The sequence below is a fragment of the Bos mutus genome, chromosome 28, assembly GCF_027580195.1.
Source record: "Bos mutus isolate GX-2022 chromosome 28, NWIPB_WYAK_1.1, whole genome shotgun sequence".
NCBI lineage: Eukaryota > Metazoa > Chordata > Mammalia > Artiodactyla > Bovidae > Bos > Bos mutus.
In genome coordinates, this window is record NC_091644.1 from 33,238,479 (window position 1) to 33,261,224 (window position 22,746).

The following is a 22,746-nucleotide window of genomic DNA, read 5'->3' on the forward strand; positions in this document are numbered from 1 at the left end:
GTTGGGTCTTCATTCAACAAAGATTTCTAATCATCCATGTGCCAGGCTTAACTAATAAATCTATGCAAGACCCAAAGGACTGGGCTCTTTCACCCATTACAACTGATGAGAAATGCCACTAGTGGGCTTCCCTGGGGGCTCAGTGGTAAAGAATCCACCTGTCAATGCAGGAAATACGGGTTTGATCCCTGATCTGGGAAGATCCCACATGCCATGGAGCAACTAAGCCCATGTGCCACAATTACTGAGCCTGTGCTCAGCATGGGGGCCACAATTAGGAAGCCCAAGTGCTGCAACTCCCTAAAGCCTGTGCTCCAAGAGAAGCCACCGCAATGAGAAGCCCATGCACCGCAACTAGAGAGGAGTCCCTACTCACCCAAACTAGAGAAAAGCCCACACAGCAACGAAGACCCAGCATGGCCAAAGTAAATAAATAAATAAAATTATTTTTTAAAAAGGCAATGTCACTAGTGAAAATACCACAAATGGTCCCTTCAAACGATTTACTGCTATTTTCTGTGTACAATGCTATCTTTCCCCTTTCCCAGAATTTGTTTTTTCATGTTTTCCTCTACTTTCCTCTCCCCATCCCACCCACCATCTAAAGCAGTAAGCCTTTTGGGGACATCTATAAGCACTGCTTATTTTTTTGTTTGTTTTGAGATATTTTACCTGAGGCATTTTCTGACTCTATATTAATTCATTCAATAAATATTTACTAAGTTTCTTGCATGAAACAGGCATCTTTAGAGATACTGTAGTTCACACAGTGAGGAAGAGACTAGGGAATCCCTGCCCTCAAGGAGCTTAGACCATAAAATAAACCATAAACACATGTGAGAATTCTTCATGACTTTCCTAAATCCCTCAAGCTACACAAATAAGTATTAAAATATGGGAATATTTTAATGTGCCTTAAAAATAAAACTTCTAGTTTTTAAAAGGAATTAAATTTGGGTAGCTGGAACAGTGCTCATTTACAGAGACTAGGTAGTTGGATTCTTATGGTGGCTCGGCGGTAAAGAATCCGCCTGCAATTCAGGAGACGAGGTAGCAGCCTAGGGTTGAATCCCTGGGTCAAGAAGATCTCATGGAGAAGGAAATAGCAACCCACTTCAGTATTCTTGTGTGGGAAATCCCATGGGCAGAGGAGCCTGGTGGACCTCAGTCCTTATAGTTGCAAAGAGTCCCACATGACTGAGCATGCACAAGCACGAGAACACAGAATAACAAGCCCTAATCTGGGTTCCCCTGGACACTAGCCTTGCACAGTAAACGGATTTTGTGTGGGAAGAATAGAAGCCAGGAGACCATCAGGAAGCTTACACAGTTGTCCCAGCAAGACTGAATGATAATCAGGGTGGTAACAGAATAAAAAGAAATTAAGAGTTTCAGGATGCATTTAAAATAAAGACAGGAACAGGAAAATAGCTGATAACTCTTTAGTTCCATGGCCATAAAGGAAAAAGCTGACTTTAGTACACATAGCACTTCCCTGCATTAGCAATGGACAGCCAAAAGGCAAGTTATTATTTTATATTAAGAGAGTACCAGTACACTCTCCACTTACAAATAAAGAACAAAGGTCCAGAGAGGTGAAATAGCTGTTTTAAGCCTTCAAGAGCTGCTGTCACCTGCATTTCCCATTTCCTATTTTCCAGCCCAGGGACTTTTCCATTAACCAGCACCTCCTTCCTCCGACTCAGCTCAGTACCTTATTCAATATCTTGCATGACTTTCTTTGGAAAGGAATTTTATTATATAATTTATCTTTAATCTGTATTTTTTTCTGAGCCTAATGAATGTAAAGTATATAATATCAGGATTATAGTTTAAAAGCTTAGTTTTGGTAGCCATACTTGCACCATTACTCCTAAACCTTTATTTTAAAAGAACAAAAAGCCAAAGAAGAAACTTGGAATTAGTATTTCCTTTATCTGCTTTCATAAGCAATTTCAATTCATCCTGAGTCCCCCAAACCAGATTTTTCCCTTTTCTATATATGGAATAGCCTTGGTTCACTTTGTTTTATAAATGGAATAATTTAGTGGAATGTCTGTGTTACTGAAGAACATTCAAAGGATTAGTGTATTAACAATCCCACAGCAATAGTATAGGCTCCTGGCATCATAATGTGAGGACCAGCATTAAGGTAGCAGAGTACAGGGAAGGGCATCTGACATGTCCAAGATCAAACCTTGCCTTTGACACTAAAGTTCTTAACATCTCAAAGCACCAGTTTCCTCATTGTAAAATGGGGATCATAATACTTAACCCTGATGGCACTATTTGTGAAGACTAAATAAGGTATAGAAATACGCCCAGCATCTTGACCAGATATGAATGCTAGAACCAGCTAATTCTCCATTTAGATTTGAGTATCACAAGACCTAACAACCTTGTTGAAGTTCAATATTTGTCTCATGCAATAAGAAATCTAATGGCATTTTTAAAACCCTTATGTTACTACAGTTAAGACACAAACAAGCTTTTGAAATAAAATCAACTTATCTCATATTTCAACAAATGCCTTCATTGTAATTTTGAATCTGATGAGCAAATAAGTAAAAAAAAAAAAAAAGCATCTTTATTAAGATACATAGAACTGAGCATGCATGTATATTTACATTAAGATGTACACTGTAATGATTATAAATTGTATTAAAAAGCATCAAACAGAATTCCTATTCCTCCTTAATCTCTTCTCATAAATCAAGCCCATAAGCCCCCCTTTTAAAGCAAAGATTTCAACTCATGAAAGGATCTTACCTTATAGTACCTTAGTGGAAGTTCTCAATGTCATTTATTCCGCCTCTAATTAGCACACAGGTGCTAGAAGAGAATAAGAAAATGGAGCTCACACAAAGCCAGGATCCTGGAGAAGGGAAAGTCAACTACTACACACAATGATTTGAAGAAATATAAGAAAACTACAACATTTCGTAGAAAGTGATTTCATATATCATGACACAGGTGGTCAGAGAGTTAAGGAACCTGTTATTGACAAAGGAAACCTACATATTGAACTTTGGATGAAAGGCTTTCTACAGTTTCACCTCTCATACCTGCCAAAGCTCCAGACACAAAGAAAGGCATCAAGTAAGAAGGAAACAAAAGAAGTTGCTTATCCCTTATTCTATGTGTTAGCGATGGTATCTTACTTTTCAGTAAATCAGTCACACTGTCTACTTAGAAGTTCTAGTCCACTATCTTCTTCCAGACACTATTGGGAGTATATACATACTATTATCTTATGACTAGCTAAATTCTAACACAGAGAGAGAACCAAATCTTTATAAACTGAACTATAATTGACATACAATATCCCATTAGTTTCAGGTGTACAACAGTGATTCGCTATTTGTACACATTATGAAATGATCACTGCCATTAAACCTAGATACCATCTGTCATGGTATCTAGAATTGGTACCATGGTATCTAGAATCTATGCTTTTGAACTGTGGTTTTGGACTCTTGAGAGTCCCTTGTACTGCAAGGAGATCCAACCAGTTCATCCTAAAGGAAATCAGTCCTGAATATTCATTGGGAGGACTGATGCTGAAGCTGAAACTCCAATACTTGGGCCACGTGATGCAAAGAACTAACTCATTGGAAAAGACCGTGATGCTGGGAAAGATTGAAGGTGGGAGGAGAAGGGGACAGAGGATGAGATTGTTGGATGGCATCACCGACTCAATGGACATGAGTTTGATAAACTCCGGGAGTTGGTGATGGACAGGGAGGCCTGGCATGCTGCCGTTCATGGGGTCACAAAAAGTCTGACAGGACTGAGCGACTGAAGTGAACTGAAATGAACCATCTGTCACGGTACAAAGTTGTTACAATATTATTGGTTGTATTCCCTATGCTGTGCATTGTATCAATGTGACTTATTATTTTACAATTGGAATTTTTAAACTCTTAATCTCCTTCACTTATTTCATCTGTTTTCCCATCTCTCTCCCCTCTTGTAGCCATCAATTTGTCTTCTGTATCTATGAGTCTATTTTATTTTGTCCATTTACTTGCTTTTTATACTCCACATATAAGTGAAATCATACGGTATTTATTTTATTCCCTCTGGCTTATTTCCCTTAGCATAATACCCTCTGCTGCTGCTGCTAAGTTGCTTCAGTCGTGTCCGACTCTGTGTGATCCCAGAGATGACAGCCCACCAGGCTCCCCCGTCCCTGGGATTCTCCAGGCAAGAACACTGGAGTGGGTTCCCATTTCCTTCTCCATAATACCCTCTAGGTCTACACATGTTGTTACAAATGACAAGATTTCATTCCTTTTTATGGTTAACATTCCAGAATATTGCATCTTCTTTATCCACTCTTTTATCAAGACACAGTTCAATTGCATCTATATCTTGGAGACTGCAAATAATAGGGGAACATATATCTTTTAAAATTAGTGTTTTTGTTTTCTCTGGCTAAATATCCAGAAGTGCAATTGCTGGATCATATGGTAGTTCTGTTTTTAATTTTTTGAGGAACCTCCATACTGTTTTCCATAGTGGTTGCAATTTATATTCCAAGCAACAGGGTACTAGGGTTCCTTTTTCTACTCATTCTTGCCAACACTTGCTATTTTCTGTCTTTTTGATAACAGTTATTCTGACAGGCATTAGGTCGTATTATAGGTTTTTTTTTTTTTTTAATGTGGACTATTTACTTACTTTTGACTGCACTGGGTCTTTGATGCTGTGTGTGGGCTCTCTCTAGCTGTGGTGAGTGGGGGCTACTCTCTAGTACAGTACACACACAGACTTCTCATTGCAGTGGCTTCTCTTGTTGCGGAACACAGGCTCTAGAGTGCACAGGCTTCAATAGTTGTGGCGCATGGACTCGGTAGATGCAGCTTGCAGGCTCCAGAGCATGGGCTCAGTAGTTGTGACACACAGACTTTGTTGCCCCACGGCATGGGGGATCTTCTCAGACCAGGGATTGAACTGATGGCCTCTGCATTGCAAGGTAGATTCTTAACCGCTGGACCAACAGGGAAGTGCCTCACTGTAGTTTTGATTTGCATATTTACCTGATAACTAGTCATGCTGAGCATCTTTAGGTGGCTACCTGTATATATTTGTAAAAATGTCTCATCAGGTCTTCTGTCCATTTCCTAATCAGATTTTTTTTTTTTTTTGACATTTAGTGGTATGAGTTTTTAAAACATATTTTGGATTTCAGTCCCTTATCAGATATACTGTTTGCAAATATCTTGGGATATAATCAAATCTGAAAGAAAATCTCATAACCCCATTTTGGACACTGATATTTATAATTTTAAAGAGCACAGAGCCTAAGAATTGGGCCCTGAATCTTAGAAAAGCATTTCTCAGAAAGTTGGCCGAGAGAAAGAAAAAGGCACCAAGTTTCATGAGAGGAGAAGGAGGGAAATCTGTTCTTGTGAGGGATGTCCTTGAGGGTAGAGCATCCATCCGGAAGGAACAGTAAGCACCAGAGGAGAATTTGAGGATGAAACCTGACAAGATATTATTGGATTTTTAAAAGGAGGACCTTGCAGTTTCCTGAGAGGTGAAGGTTAAGTCAGATGACCAGAGGATGAGAAGAGGCTGCAAGGTGAGAGGTAGAGGGATTCTAGGGGCATGTGTGGAGGGATTTCCTCAGCAAGGATGAGAGAAGCTCTTCTGAGACTGTGCAACAGGATAATCCGAGAGATGGAGGAAAGCTTGATTAATAATTTAGAGATAGGTTTGTATCTCACATGTCTTTTTAAAAAAGTATCAATTTGCAAAGGACTGGGGAAAAAGAAAAGAAAAAAAGCCATTGGTCCTTCATAGTTTGAGAAGCACTATTTTAAAGAACATCAGCAACTTTGCCAGCTCAGCATCCCTCCCCTTTTAGGGCATCTCCCTCTGCTATGGCTCCCAGTGCTGAAACTATCCATCAAAGGACCCTCTCCTACTTCGGCAAAAGGAGGGCACCTGACCCAAGGGAGGCCTCTTAGATTGCTCTTCTTTTGGGAGCCCCAGTCAGAGAAACGTGTCCTAAGGAAAGCAATGGTAGAAGCTAATCTTTAATGAGACCCATTCACTTTATGCATGGGGAGACTGAGGCTAGTGAGTCAGTGAGCAGAGGTCACTTGAGTCCAGGCTATCTTTCCCACTAACGGCTCTGCTATTTAGATTCTGGCATCTCTTTAGGAAACAGTATCTCTACAATGGGAACTTCATGAGAAAATTCAGTAGTATAGTAACACACTCATTCCTACTAGAGGAAGTGATGGGTAAGTCTTCAAACAAGGAAAACCAATCTTGCTGCCAAAAATGCAATCCATAAGAGTCTAAAATAAAGAAAGTATAATCAAGGAATATGGAGGCCTCTTTAATACCGCTTTCTGTTTTTCCTCTGAAAACAGACATTTTTCTGCTGTACGGGACATACCAGTGAGCCTGGAATTCATATTTCACCATAGATTCTTCTTTGAATCTAATGGGCCAAAAGGCAAGTACTCTTTGAGTTCCACTGAGGCATGGGCCAGTGTTATAGTAACTTACTAAGTGTCTTGCACACAGTAGTTTCTCAGTAAGTCTTTGTTACATTGGTTTTATCATTAAAACTAATAAATATCCAGAACACACTTGCCTAATTTACAATTAGGGGTCCCAACATGCCTACATATTGAGATTCACATCATTTAAAGTACGTAAATACATATCTCTCAATAATAAAAATTAAGTTGCATGATTAATAACCAAAAGAAACAAACATCATTCAATCACTAAGGTATCTACTAATAAAAAGACCTTCTGTGCTAAATGAACCAGAGAACAATAAATAAGATTGAACACCCTGAGGTTTATCTAAGTTTCTCTAGTATTAGATTGAGCAAGTATTCATTTTGAAAACCAGCAAGAGAACTGGCTTTCACCCTGGCTTCACATTCACTCTATTGCAAATTAATTGTATATGACATTCATGAAGGAATAAGCTTCAAATCTCTTAGTATAAATGACAGGGTCTTTTAAATGCTAGCAAACATGGCTTAAAAGGTTTCATAATCAAAATATGATTGGTGATTCCAGAGACTGTTGTTGTAATTATGCAGTGAGCTAAATAATTTGGAAAACAAAGAAAGAGACAGAATAATAATTATGGAAGACCAGGTGTCAGGCTCTTTTAATAGGTCAACAAAACATGACCTTGATTTAGGATGTATATAGAGAATGGTAGGCTATTTTGATAGTATCTTTAAAGTATCAGTTTCTTTCTATCAGCTTATCAGGTGTTTCTCGAACACAGACTCTGAGAAGACCACTCAACGAGGTAGTAGTTTTGGAGGCTTAATATGATAATTTGAGCTGTTCCATTTCCTTAAAATTTTTTCAAAAATCAGATTTCCCTATTTTCTAATTATTTTGAATGTGTATATTCTCCTATGCCTAGGAAGATGCAAAGCATTTTAATGGATATTTTGCAATCTAAGTGGATGATAAATGAATCTGTAGCCCTCTAATTTGGACAGCATTATACCTGCTCACAGTTTTGAAACAAATAAGCTTAACTAATCAACTTCTAGAATTTGGATGAAATTAGAGCCGAAACTCTCAGAGAAGACCTAGAATATTTCCCCACTTAATTTCACAATATCTTTATTTGAAGACCAAATAACAAGTGCTTTGACAAAATTGAGCCTAACAATTTGTTTCATGGGAATAGGATAAATATAGTTTCAAAATGTAGATATTATGCTAGGTCTGGTTTGCATTCAGTATTCATGAAAAAACAGCATTCACTAAATATCGCTGTTCATTCAGATTTATATTCTGATTTGTTTCCTTCAGAGCTCTTTTCACTTTAGCCAGCCCATCACATCCAGAGAGAGAGAGAGAGAGAGAGAGGACTAATGAAAAGGTGCAACAGTTCTTATGAGTAAAATTATTCATTCCTTTGTAACTGAAGGAAAACAAAAATAACAGCAGGTGAAACAGGTTAAGAGAACAAGTTGTTTCTAGTGCACCAGACTTGTTATGTTTCCCATTTGCGGAGGAGCTTCAGGGATCAAATAACTGTCTCTAAGTTGACCAATAAGAAACAGGTAAAATTGATATACAAAAGCTTGGATCTTTTCCATTTTAAATTCCACTTAACAATAGAATCAATATTAACAACAACAGCAACAACAAATATTTACTGAATGATTGCCATATTCCAGGTGCTATTCCAAGGCCTTGACATACATCCAATCATTTCATCTTCACAGCCCTATTGTTACTTGCATTTTATAGATAAAGAAACAGATATCTGCTCGCTTGCTCTGTGTAGAACCACAGCTCTACAGAGATTATTGAGACAAAAACTTGGTGCTGAGTCATCTTTTGCCATCTACATTCCTTCGCCTTTGTCCATCCTTATTTTAGTCATCCAAGTAAATTAATGTTTACTTATTAACACAACTCCTGGTTTGAATGGTAGAGGTTCCATTGGCTTTTTATTTTCTACAAGGATTGTGAAAAAAGGTTTAGCTGTTTTGATTAATGGGCATTACAGCAGCACAACAAGAGTTTTTGGTGGATATCAAGTGCTCTAAAATAGACTCTACCTGGGTATTCCAGGCAGCACAACACTGTGGAAGGGGAGACAGCAAATGAGAATGGCATTGGAGAGAAAGAAAAGCACTCACTTTGGTTTTTTTTTTTTTTTTTTAAATCAATGAGTGCTATGTCACCCTTGACTGAAGCTTGTGAGTGAAGACTGTTCCTGCCACATTAGAAAACAAAGGATGTTGTGGCCATCAGGCCATCAGCCACTTCAGCTGCCCCTTAACAGTGTAACCTGAGGGGATTCAGGAAGAAGAAAAGCAGAACACTAGTGTGAAATAGTTATGGTTCATATCAAAGGAATTATTTTAATAAGCTCAGACTCTTGCAACTCCCTATACATAGAAGAGTGCTAAATTCATTACCTAGAGATGTGTATTTCTCTTTAATTAACTATAATCATTTGATGTTCTGAGTATCGAGTTACTTTCAAAAAACGCCTTTGTATCCTGACTCCTCCGTTACCTCTTCAGAGCAGTCCAACAATGGCTGTCTCCTGGGCGGAAGTCCTCCGTATGTCTGCCCACCAAAACAGAATTCTCAGCTTTTAGACAGTGCATTGTTTTCAGCTGACCAATGTCTGAGGAGACACTACAAACCCAGAAGAATGGCCACTGCGCTAGGCTGGGCTGATGGACAGCACAGTATCAGAAGTCTTCTGGGTAGGTTCCATATTTGTTATCAAGATGGTAGCCAACTTGTTGGCTCATATAAGCTGATAAGCCCTCAGCCAGTGATTGGAAGCATGGGCAAAGTTCAGTATTCTGGGGTAAGTGGACTGGTTAATAGTGTAGCAGGTCAGATTATTAAATCTCTTACCTTCGGAGAAGGTGTGCTGGGGTGGGGGGTAGGTGGCATCTACGTTTAAGAATGAGGAGAGCAAAACAGGATCTGAAGAAGTTAAACTAAAGACTGTCTCTTGCCAAGACCTACTCCAGATCTCTTGAGTGTTCTCCCAGAAGCCACTAACAGAGGAATGAGTCCCATTTAATGCACAGAGACTGGGTAGGCCTGAGACTTGCAAGATGATAGCTTTAAATTCTTACAAGTCCCTGAGCCTGAGGCCTACAGGAGTGGATACTGAGACTCTTATAAAGTCTCATTACACCAAGAGTTCAAGAAATTCAAGGCAGTATCAAATGACAATTAAGTGGAAAGTATTGTTTTCCGTTTCAGTTTTGGCAGAGAGTCTTAATGGGAGAAGAAAATGTTACCCTCATTTGTAGAAAAGGACCACTTGTCAATCCAATTTCAGCAAACCTAATCTCATACTGCTGAGATAAAAGTTGGAGGCTGAATTCAACTTGATACACAAAACAGGGTGAAGAGTATTACTCAAACTTTGTAATTTCACTTTTTGTCCTATGGACATAGAAAAGTGACTAAAAGGAATTTCACCAATAATATTAATGTTTGTTTGTTGGTTCTTTCTGTAATTAGATGTAATTTCTGTGTTCTTCTATATTTTGATTTTTTTATAAATCAGAAAAAAGTATTAGCAACCAACTAATACTTCTATCAGATCAGATCAGATCATACTTCTATAGTGGCAGTTAAATAATAGAAACTGATGACTTCTAACATCTGAGATTTAAACAGTTCTTTCTGCACTAAAGCTGTTTTAAAAGGAAAAGTTTTTAAAAGACATATTTTTAAACATAACTCTTTAGAAAGATATATGCATATATTCTGCATAAAATGTTAAAGACATTTTAACAATTTAACAAAATAATGCATGCCTTTATAAAATTAGACTTTAAAGATTATGACTGCTGGCTGGAAAAGGCAGTTAAATGTCACTTAAATTTACTGCTTTTACTAAAAGATGGAGCGAAAACTTAGAAAGCAGAAACTTAGCATAAAATGAAACATATACAACTTTAGTATCCTATAGTATCCCAGGCCTATTTTTCTCCCTGTTATGGACTGAATTGTGTCTTCCTCAAAGTAATAGGTTAAAGCTATAAGTCCCAATGTGATTTAAACAGGATCTTAAGGTTGTGGCTGTAATTCAACAAGAATGATGTCCTTGTAAGAAGAAGTACCTGAGTGCACTTGAGAACATGTGCTCTCCCTTCCCCTCCCACCCCAAACCCCATCCATACAAAAAAGGCCACAGGACACACTGACAAGGCACTGTCTGCAAGCCAAGGACAGAGGCCTCCCAGAAACTGACTCTGATGGCACGTTGATCTTGACCCATCAGGCTCCAGAACTAGGAAAGAAGAAATGTGTGTAGTTCAGCTACCTAGTCTGGCATTTTGTTATACCAACCCTAGACTAGTACATTCCCAATGTTATATTCAATTCTACAGTGAACAAAAGCCTACAGATTATGTTGAGCTTTATCTGTAGTTTTGGCTTCTACCTTTCCTTAAAACTCATAAATTTATAGAATGTTTAAGCTGAAAAAAAAAAGAATCACTTAGCCCAGGTCCTACCATTTCTGAATTTTGTCCTTGGTTTCCAAGTGGTGAATTTAAAATGAAATATGACCTTTGAGTAAAACATGTATGATGCCAAAAGAGAAATATCCCTCTTTGCTAACTAACACCTTTCAGTATAAGGATAAAAATCAAATGAGGACATTCCAAAACCATAGCTCCTTTCATAATACAATTAATTTGAAGGCAATTCATATCACTGGATATTGTGTAGGAACTATTATATCTTTAATTCAAAGAATGAAGGTTATTTATTACATATGATTCACCACAATATTAAATTGGTAAGATAGGGTGATCAAAAAGTAGTTAATCTGTATAACTGGTAGAAACGAGGTAGGCAGAAAAGCCATAGGTTACAAACTTACACTTTTTCTTTTATCCAGAGAAATTATTAATTTTTACCTTTTTATTCATAGTGGAGACAGAGTTATGTATGAGTTGATATATGCATTTGTGGATAAGCTTAGAGATCAACTTATTTCTAATGCTAAAGTACCTATGTTAACAGAGTGGGAAGAATACTAAGGAGAAGGAAGCTGTTTTGCTCACCCTGGTTCTGTCATTAATTTTTTTGTTCTTACAGCTCAATCTCTGTCAGCCTGAATTCTAGGCTGCCTAGCAACTTAGAAGCAGAATTAAATGACTATCCTTGTATAATAATACATAATAAAATAGTTTCTTTCTAAGTAATAAAGCTCATTTAATAAATGAAACAATACTCAAGTTACATAAAAGAAAAAAATGATTTTATTTCCTCTCATTCTCACTCCCAAATTCGGTCCCTTAAATGTTAAATTTGATGTTTATCATCCCATGTATTTTCTCTTTTCATTCAAAATTACCATTTCCTTTACTGTTCTTCTGTCACTATATTATAATGCATATTCTCTTCTCAGTAAACAATGCAGCACAACTTCCTCATCCATCCCAGTGGATCTAACACATGCTTTTTAAAAAATTTTATTTATTTATTTTAATTGGAGGCTAATTACTTTACAATATTGTAGTGGTTTTTGCCATACATTGACATGAATCAGCCATGGGTGTACATGTATCCCCCATCCTGAACCCCCCTTCCACCTCCCTCCCCATCCCACCCCTCAGGGTCATCCCAGTGCACCAGCCCTGAGCACCCTGCCTCATGCATCAAACCTGGACTGGTGATCTATTTCACATATGGTAATATACATGTTTCAATGCTATTATCTCAAATCATCCCACCTTCGCCTTCTCCCACAGAGTCCAAAAGTCTGTTCTTTACATCTGTATCTCTTTTGCTGTCTCGCATATAGGGCCAGCATTATCCTCTTTCTAAATTCCATATATATGCATTAATATACTATATTGGTGTTTTTCTTTCTGACTTACTTCACGCTGTATAATAGGCTCAAGTTTCATCAACCTCATTAGGGCTGATTCAAATGCATTCTCTTTAATGGCTGAGTAATACTCCATTGTGTATAGTACCACAGCTTTCTTATCTATTCGTCTGCCAATGGACATCTAGATTGCTTCCATGTCCTAGCTATTGTAAACAGTTCTGTGATGAACATTGCGGTACATGTGTCTCTTTCATTTAGGGTTTCCTTGGTGTGTATGACCAGTAGTGGGATTGTTGGGTCATATGGGAGGTTTATTTCCAGTTTTTTAAGGAATCTCCACACTGTACTCCATAGTGGCTGTACTTGTTTGCATTCTCACCAACAGTGTAAGAGGGTTCCTTTTTCTCCACACCCTCTCCAGCATTTATTATTTGGAGACTTTTTGATAGCAGCCCTTCTGACTGGTGTGAAATGATACCTCATTGTGATTTTAATTTGCATATATCTGATAATGAGTGATGTTGAGCATCTTTTCGTATGTTTTTTAGCCATCTGTATGGTGTCTTTGGAGAAATGACTGTTTAGTTCTTTGGCCCATTTTTTTGATTAGGTCGTTTATTTTTCTGGAATTGAGCAGTAGGAGCTGCTTGTATATTTTTGAGATTAATTCTTTGTCAGTTATTTTGTTTGCTATTATTTTCTCCCATTCTGAAGGCTGTCTTTTCACCTTGTTTATAGTTTCCTTTGTTGTGCAAAAGCCATTAAGTTTAATTAGGTCCCATTTATTTTTGCTTTTATTTCCATTACTCTGGGAAGTGGGTCGCAGAGGATCCTGCTATAATTTATGTCAGAGAATGTTTTGCCTACATTTTCCTATAGAAGTTTTATAGTTTCTGGTCTTACATTTAGATCTTTAATCCATTTTGAGTTTATTTTTGTGTATGGTGTTAGAAAGTGTTCTAGTTTCATTCTTTTACATGTGGTTGACCAGTTTTCCCAGCACCACTTGTTAGAGAGATTGTCTTTTCTCCATTGTATATTTTTGCCTTTTTTGTCAAAGATAAGATGTCCACAGGTGCGTGGATTTATCTCTGGGCTTTCTGTTTTGTTTCATTGATCTATATTTCTGTCTTTGTGCCAGTACCATACTGTCTTGATGACTGTAGCTTTGTAGTAGAGTCTGAAGTCAGATAGGTTGATTCCTCCATTTCCATTCTTCTTTCTCAAGATTGCTTTGGCTATTCGAGGTTTTTTGTATTTCCATAGAAATTGTGAAATTATTTGTTCTAGTTCTCTGAAAAATACTGTTGGCAGCTTGATAGGGATTGCATTGAATCTATAGATTGCTTTGGGTAGTATACTCATTTTCACTATATTGATTCTTTCGATTCATGAACATGGTATATTTCTCCATCTATTTGTGTCATCTTTGATTTCTTTCATCAGTGTTTTATAGTTTTCTATATATAGGTCTTTTGTTTCTTTAGGTAGATTTATTCCTAAGTATTGTATTATTTTCATCACAATGGTGAATGGAATTGTTTCCTTAATTTCTCTTTCTGTTTTCTCATTGTTAGTGTATAGGAATACAAGGGATTTCTGTGAGTTAATTTTATATCCTGCAACTTTACTATATTCATTAATTAGCTCTAGTAATTTTCTGGTGGTGTCTTTAAGGTTTTCTATGTAGAGGATCATGTCATCTGCAAACAGTGAGAGTTTTACTTCTTCTTTCCCAATCTGGATTTCTTTTATTTCTTTTTCTTTTCTGATTGCTGTGACTGAAACTTCCAAAACTATGTTGAATAGTAGTAGTGAGAGTGGGCACCCTTGTCTTGTTCCTGACTTTAGGGGAAATGCTTTCAATTTTTCACCATTGAGGATAATGTTTGCTGTGGGTTTATCATATATATCATATATGGCTTTTATTATGTTGAGGTATGTTCTTTCTATTCCTGCTTTCTGGAGGGTTTTTATCATAAATGGATGTGGAATTTTTTCAAAGGCTTTCTCTGCATCTATTGAGATAATCATATGGTTTTTAGCTTTCAATTCTAAAACATGCATTGTAAGAACTGATGAATCCATTTCAACATGGATATGCCACAATTTATTTAATCCATTTATGTTTATGGGATTAGAATCACTTCTTTTTTAAATTATAAACAATTTAGCAATTATAATCCTCTTGTCTCTGTACATTTATGTTAATTTTTATAGTTATACAGTTAAAACTAGAATTTATAGGTCCTAGGGTCATCACATTTATTTTAGTAGATAATGTTAGTGACTTATCAAAAAGATATAACAATTTTGTTTCCCACTTTCCTCATCATAATTGGACATTATCTCTATTGATCAATCAATAAGTCTATCTGATTTTTGGAAAGAAAAACAGTATTCTCAGCAAAATCTCTTTATTATCTGTAGGTTCTCAGGGGCAGTCTTGTACCAAGGGCAGAGTGGAAACAATCCTTGGCCAATATTCCAGAGCTGAGTCATAAAATGGAAATATGTGCTGAGGCACTTCAGTTGTGTCCGACTCTTTGTGACCCCGTGGAGCGTAGCCCGCCAGGCCTCTCTGTCCAGGGGATTCTCCAGGCAAGAATACTGGAGTGGGTTGCCATTTCCTTTTCCAGGGGATCTTCCCCACTCAGGGATCAAACGCATGTCTCTTATGGCTCCTGCATTGGCAGTTGAATTCTTTACCACTAGCGCTACCTGGGGAAATGGAAATAATCCTTGGAAAAATATATTTCAGGAAAACAATAATAACTACTATTTGGAGAAAGGATTTTTAAAGGTGGTGTTGTAAGAAGTGAAAATGATAAACGCTCCTTTCAGTAAGATGCTCTACAGTAAGAAAAAAAAAAAAAAATCTGATTTAAAAGTCATTGCTATTATTTTCCCCACAAAATCATAAGTTTTAAAAATGTTTAACCCAACAAAGGGTTTCCTGTATTCTTGAAAGGTTCATACAATCCACAACAAAGGAAAAGGTCCAGTCTTGAGTTCCTTAATTACATAAACAATACAGTATCTGTAAAATACTATTCTTTAGCCAGACATGATTGGGTTTAGCTGCTTGGAAATGTTAACCACATTTTTTTTTTTTTTTTTTTTGAAGCTAACATTTCAGCAGACCCAATATAGGGGACTGCATTGTATCTCTCTCTCTTTCTGAAGTTAACCATAATATGAATAAGAAAACCAGGAAGGAGTATTTTGTATTTTTGATCAAAACAATGTTATAGACAATGGTCAAATTATAGTGTTTCTAGTATTTTAAGGATCCAATTTTACTTATTTTTTTGAATACTATTATTGTTATCTTTATTTTAGTTTTTAAAAATTAATGTTTATTGGAGTATAGTTGCTTAAAAATGTGTGTGTTTTTGCTGTACACACACACACACATACTTTTTTTAGACTTCCTTCCCATTTAGGTCATCACAGAATATTGAGTAGATTTTCCTGTGCTATACAATATGTTCTCACTAGTTATCTATTTTATACATAGTAGTGTGTATATGGGAGAAGGCAATGGCACCCCACTCCAGTACTCTTGCCTGGAAAATCCCATGGATGATGGAGCTTGGTAGGCTGCAGTCCATGGGGTCGCTAAGAGTCGGACATGACTAAGCGACTTCACTTTCACTTTTCACTTTCATGCATTGGAGAAGGAAATGGCAACCCACTCCAGTGTTCTTGCCTGGAGAATCCCAGGGATGGGGGAGCCTGGTGGGCTGCTGTCTATGGGGTCACACAGAGTCGGACACGACTGAAGCAACTTAGCAGCAGCAGCAGCAGTGTGTATATGTCAGTTCCAATCTCCCAATTCATCCCACCTTCCCCTGACCCCCTTGGTATCAAGGATCCAATTTTAAAAGGAAAAATATACCTGGAGTTTAGATTTATAAATTGATATTCTTTGGAGACCCTGCTTCGATTCCTGGGTCAGGAAGCTCCCCTGGAGAAGGAATAGGCTACCCACTCCAGTATTCTTGGGCTTCTCCAGTGGCTCTGATGGTTAAGAAACCGTTTGCAATGTAGGAGACCTGGGTTCGGTCCCTAGGTTGGGAAGATCCCCTGGAGGAGGACATGGAAACCCACTCCAGTATTCTTGCTTGGAGAACCCCCAGGGGCAGATGAGCCTGGTGGGTTACAACCCATGGGGTTGGAAAGAGTTGGAGATGGCTGAGTGACTAAGTACAGCACAACACATTCTTTGGAGTGTTTCCATCAGGAATCAGAGAAACACCTTAAAGGATCACTAGCAAATTTGCAATCTAACATCTCTTCCTGGTAATGACACAGCCAAACTCATCAATTAAACTTTGGGATTGATTAGATGATGAATAAATTAGTAATTATATTAGCTTAGTTTAAAGCATCTAAGGTGGATATGTTTTTAAAAATTAAAATAAATAATAATAAAGGCATATCTTTCTTTATGTCTAGAACTTGCTTGTTTAGAGAATAATGTTTTTCCTTTTTTCCCAGTTTTCACTTTTCATTTCAGGACTCAGGAAGTTTCCATTTTGGGTCTTCAGCAAAAGTTAACCTGGACTCTGGGCAGTTGCTTCATTCAGTGTCTTGGTCTTCTCATTCAGAGCCTAAAGTTAAAGCCATCAACTTATTGCAAAGGAATGATAAAAATAACTGCACCTTATAAAAAGAGAAAGGAAATACTACAGCTAAGTGATAACATGGCTATATTTATTTTTTTAAATGGAAAAATAACTTGAAAACAAAACCCCTATTCTATTTAAGTCTGAGTTCTTGTCCAAGTCAGACAGGATGCTCCACACCTGATGCCCTGCTGGTGTCTCTCAGCTTCTTTCTTCTCCATATTCCCTCTTTGGGATGTTAGGTGCTTCGGAGACTCCCAAACTCCCTGTAGTTAAAAGTTATCCCTATTCACTTATTCATTGGTCTGTCTCTTCCACAAGATTGTAGGTAAGGATTCTGTGCCCCAAATATGCCCGGAAGTCCACACTGCTGCCAAAATAGACACACAGCCAAGACCAGAGCAAATAATGAGGCCCTGCCTGGTCAACTCTTAACTGCAGGCACTTCTCAAAGAGAACTTCAGCTAAGTCAGACGCCTTGGGACTACCGGTGATTAAAACAAACAAGCAAGTAACAAACTTAACAACTGCAGGTAGAAACTGAGAAGATTTATAAATGTTTCTACAAGTACAAGAAAGCAGGGCATTCAGGGATACTGTCATGAAACAGTAAGAGTATGGGGACATAAAGGGGACTGTCACAAGTCATTCAATCCAGATATAAAAGGAACCTCAGTGGATCATTAACACAGTCATTTTATCTATAAATGGTATGTGTGTGTGCATCTGGAATACAATGGAAATTAACGTTAGAACTCTATATCATTTGCAGTGCTGTATGCGTGCATGTGAGCTAAGTCGTTTTAGTCGTGTCTGACTCTTTGTGACCCCATGGATTGTAGCTGACCAGGCTCCTCTGTCCATGGGATTATCCAGGCAGGAAGAAGTGGATTGCTATGCCCTCCTCCAGGGCAGTGTTGTATATTATGCTTATTAAAAATATTGATATTTAAATACATTATAGAGACAAATTTTGACACAACACTTTACCATTTTTATAAAAAGTGACCCTTGCTGGCATTACAGTAGAGAGCCATCTTAACTATCTGGATTTTAATAAGTGACCAAGATGACACTGTTTCAAGAAGGCAAAATCAAGCAATCGAAGGACTCCCTATAGGTGTTTATGACATTTTTTAGACTTCACCTGATCCCAGGAGCTCCACAAGATTCCAGGAAGATATCTGATACTCAGATAAATCTGGGGAGTATTGGCTTAAATACTATGTTATCATTATTTTTACAACAGGATTAGTTAGAAATGTTAAAACTGAGCCTTGCATTTGAATCTCCTCAAGGTAGATACATCCTGACTCTAGTTTTTCCCCATCTTGTTTGGCCAAGTGAGGTTTTCTGAGGGGAACCAGAGTAAATGCTGTATAGCACAAACAGCTCAGGATCCTTTTCTACTTCAGAACAAAAAAAAAAAAGGATCTATTCTTCAGTGTCTAGCCTAGCTTGAAAATGAATTTGCTCACAAAAAAAAAAGAAAATGAATTTGCTCGAGTCTAGATAAGTATTTCTCTCAAAACTCATAGACTCCAAAACATCATGAAAAATAAATTTATCTTTCTGAAAAGGGAATAGTGCATGCTACATTGCAAAACAAGAATGAATAGATCTGGGGTAGAAAAAAATTCAATAATAATATTTAGAAATATATATTTTCAAATACCACAATTTGAAATGAAGCCATGACATTCTTAGATATACTCTTGAAAATCAAATGAGCTCCTGAAACTGTATTTAGCTAAAATTCCAATCTCTTAAATATTTGGAAAGGTCAATTTTGATATGATGAATTACAATTTTGGCAATTCCTATAGTACAGCTGTTCTAAGGAAATATAATACTGTTGGTGGTGTAAATAACATATTTAACTGGTTTCCCTGGAGTTTTTCTTGTTAAATACCTTTTAGAAAATGCTCAAATGTCCCAAATTAATAGCTTTTCTTTCCTACTAGCTTAAGCAATGCTTTTGGTTGGTAAATGCTTACCACATACTGCAGATAACAGTCCTCCTGGAGCCTAGGACCCCCAATCTACAAAGCAAATACACTGATAAAGGAGCTCCTTAAAGGAAAATCTCATTTAAAAATTATATTTTTAAAAAGCAGTTGAATGGCAAAAAGTACTCTATATTTGCTGTTGTTCAGTTGCTCAGTCATGTCTGACTCTCTGCGACCCCATGGACTGCAGCATGCCAGGCTTCCCTGCCCTTCACTATCACCTGGAGTTTGCTCAAACTCATGTCCATTGAGTTGGTGATGCCATCCAACCATCTCATCTTGTCACACCCTTCTCCTCCTGCCCTCAATCTAAAAAAAAACAAAACAAAACAAAACACAAAAAACCTAGATATAATGTGGTCTGGACAATGGGTCCACAACCTTATAAGCACAAACGCAGAGTAATCTTTAAGAAAACAAAGAAAATTTAGGTTTAACCAAATGAATTTGCTGATTAAGCAGGTCCAAAACAGTCACTTTTCAATAATTTCATACAGTCCAACTTGCAGATCAAAATGTTCACAGTGGTTGTAACTTGGGAACTAAATAATGGTGTATTTTTATACTTTTGTGTGTGGGTGTATGTATGTGTATACCTTCTCTTATTTTCAAAATTTCACAGTGAGCATTCGTTTTAAACAACATACTTTTAAACTTCTACAAGAAGACACACAGAAGCACAAACATGTAAATGAAGGGATTAAATTGTTTCCTGGAGGGGAAGACAAAGGAAATGAAGGAAGAGTCTGGACTGTGATTTAGCTATCATTTTCAAGAGTTGTATGTGGATTCCAACATCTCATTATAAACTGACATGTAAGAAGGATCCTGGTTTCCCAGAGTTTAGGGAAAGAAATGTTTTCTGCATACACTGTTAAAGGATTACCCTCAGTTTGGGCCCAAAGTAGGAACACAAGGATGCCATCCATTATATGAGGGAATAGGCAATATGGTAAGGAAGCTATCTGTATTATTCATGTAGCATCATTCTTTTTTTCCACTTAAGACATTTGACTCTCCTTAGTTCATTTGTGAGTACCCAGATTAAAATCCTGAATATATCCATTGAAGTTACATTTTCTCCTGGGCTGTGTTTGTAGTTGAACAACCAATGCCTTCTAATAAGCAAGGATTTACCCTGGTCTTCATGAAACAGAAGTAGTCCAAAGGCTGCCTACAGTCCTAAGGCTAGAGAAGCAAAGAGTTCTTATTTATTTTAATTGAAGTATAGTTGATTTAAAATATTGTGTTAGTTTCAGTTGTACAGCATAGTGATCCTTTCTCTTTTTTTTTGGATTAGAGTCCATTAGAAGGAAATGTCACTTCTTCCATCTGGAGGGCACCCCAGGTCTGGGCCAGAGGAGGAGCTTATTTCTGGCTGATGGCTGACAGCATGGAGGGGTCCCTGTCTTCCCTTAGAAAGGTCCATCTGGATTTCACAGAAATGGTCTCATGCTAGTGACAGCCATTTTTCTGGAATCACTCTTGCCAAAGCCATGGGCAAGATAAGAAAAAAATATAAGACTCTAACAAAACTGTACTTGCTACTCATAAGTTTGTTTTCTGTCCATCAGTTGTTTCTACTTTGAGAATAAGTTCATTTGTCTCATAGTTTAGATTTTACACATAAGCAATATTGTATGATATCTTTCTCTGTCTGATGTCATTTAATATAATAAGCTCTAGGTCCATCCATGTTGCTGCAGATGGCATTATTTCATTGTTTTTTATGGCTGAGTATTACTCCATTATATATAGCTCATCTTTATCCATTCAAATATATGTGTAAATGAACCTCTTTGCTGTACACCTGAAACTAACACAGCACTGTAAGCCAATTACATTACAATTAAAAAACAAACAAACGAAACCTCTATTTGTTGTTAAAAACCAGCAGTAATAACTTATTTATAGTCAACCAAATAATTAATAACACTTAAAAATAAATATTGACTTTTCCCATCTTGAGATTAGAAAGAAGTGAATACTTTTCAAACTAATGGTAGAACATTTTTACTTGAATATAAAACCTTGTATTCCATCTTGCTTTTTACAATACATTAATTCTACTGTGTTTGAAACATTCATTGCTTTGAAAAAGATTACCTAAATTTCTTTTCTGGCAATCAGGCACTCATTTAGGGATTCAAAAATACTCTAAATGTAAATATTGCTATACCCCAAGAAATATTTCACCTTTGTATGTATTAAAGCACACTGTTGGGACTTCTGTGGTGGTCCAGTGGCTAAAATGTCATGCTTCCAATGCAGGAGGCCTGGGTTCAATCCCTGGTCAGGGAACTAGAACCCATATGCCACAACTAAGTGTTCTCACACTGCAACGAAGATCGAAGATTCCAGTGCAACAACTAAGAAATGATGCAGCCAAATAAACTTTTTTTTTTTTTTTAAGCACACTGTTTTCCTTTAAACATAGAGGTATACTGAGAGGATACAAATTTTGTTGGATGAGGTAACAGGTTGGCATTGTGATAACCTACAGGGGTGGTAAGAATTACGGGAAATCTGAGGTACAGGTTAAAAAGGATGTGGAACTTAATTAAAGATTTATATTTCCTGGGCCTAGTATAAGCCTGTTCTGTGAATAAGCATTAAAATTATAGCAATTATTTCCATATCTTTCTAGCATGACTATCACTATCCCATATACATAACATGATGAATCTTTAAACAGATTTTTATTGTGTCAAAAATGTCATACATAACATTGTTCTTTTGCATCTTTTGCTTGTTTATTCAAAGAATATTATCTAATTGATGTTTTGATTTCATCCTTTACAACTAAACAGTTGCAAGGGATCTATATGATTGCAAAACTGTTTTCAGATAAGTGGCCACTTCCCCAGCTTGTGCATTGCTTTATAAGTCAGACTCATGAGAGATTAGTTTTTGACGTGTAACTAGTCAGTTTGAGATACAAAACTTGATCTTGAAAAAAGCACCGGCCAGATAAAGGGATACTTCACTTCCCTATTCTTACCCATTTCACTTACATGGAATGCTGCATCTTTCTTTAATTATTGGCCACCCCCCGAGGCATATGGACTTCCGTGGGTGGTTCAGACAGTAAGGGTTCTGCCTGCAATGCAGGAGACCGGGGTTTGATCCCGGGTCAGGAAGATCCCCTGGGGAAGAAAATGGCTACCCACTCCAGTATTCTTGCCTGGAGAATCCCCATGGGCAGAAGAGCCTGATGAGCTACACTCCATGAGGTTGCAAAGAGTCAGACACGACTGAGTGACTAAATTTTTTGAGGCATATGAGATCTTAGTTCCCTGACCAGGGATCAAACCTACATGCCCTGAATTGGAAGGTGGAGTCTTAACCACTGGACCACCAGGGAAGTCCCAATCTTTCTTGATTATTGCTGTCATGATACCACATTTCTGAATAATCAGAGTCATTAATATGTGTATCTGTACACATGTGTAGGACAGAAAGAGACAGATGAGAGAGATAGCATGAGACAGAAAGAGACAGACAGTAAGAAACACACAGAGAAAGACTGACAGAGGGAGGGAGACAAAGACAGATACATATATAGATCCACACATGCACAGTGACAGACATTGGCTCTTCCTCCCCTTATGGTCTGTCTGTTTTCATTTCTCTTGTACTTACAGACCTTTTAGCAGCTGACATTACTCATTTTGAGCCCTGGAACTACTTAGGCTTTGCCTTTGTGTGCGTGTATGAGACTGACAGTGATTGAAATAGGTTATATTATGTCATTCTGAGGCTGGGAGAT

General features: G+C 37.4%; 1 protein-coding gene across 2 annotated transcripts in view; it reads right to left on the reverse strand.

The window, feature by feature from the left end:
• Positions 1–22,746, reverse strand: part of CHRM3 (cholinergic receptor muscarinic 3) — a 554,785-nt gene that overhangs the window by 302,141 nt on the left and 229,898 nt on the right. Inside the window, exon 3 of one of the 2 annotated variants that reach the window (XM_070364603.1) lies at positions 2,770–2,832. The exons of the other annotated variant lie outside the window; for it this stretch is intronic. The gene's annotated coding sequence lies outside the window, so the exon portion shown is untranslated. The remainder of the gene's footprint in view (positions 1–2,769; positions 2,833–22,746) is intronic. 2 annotated transcript variants of the gene reach the window in all.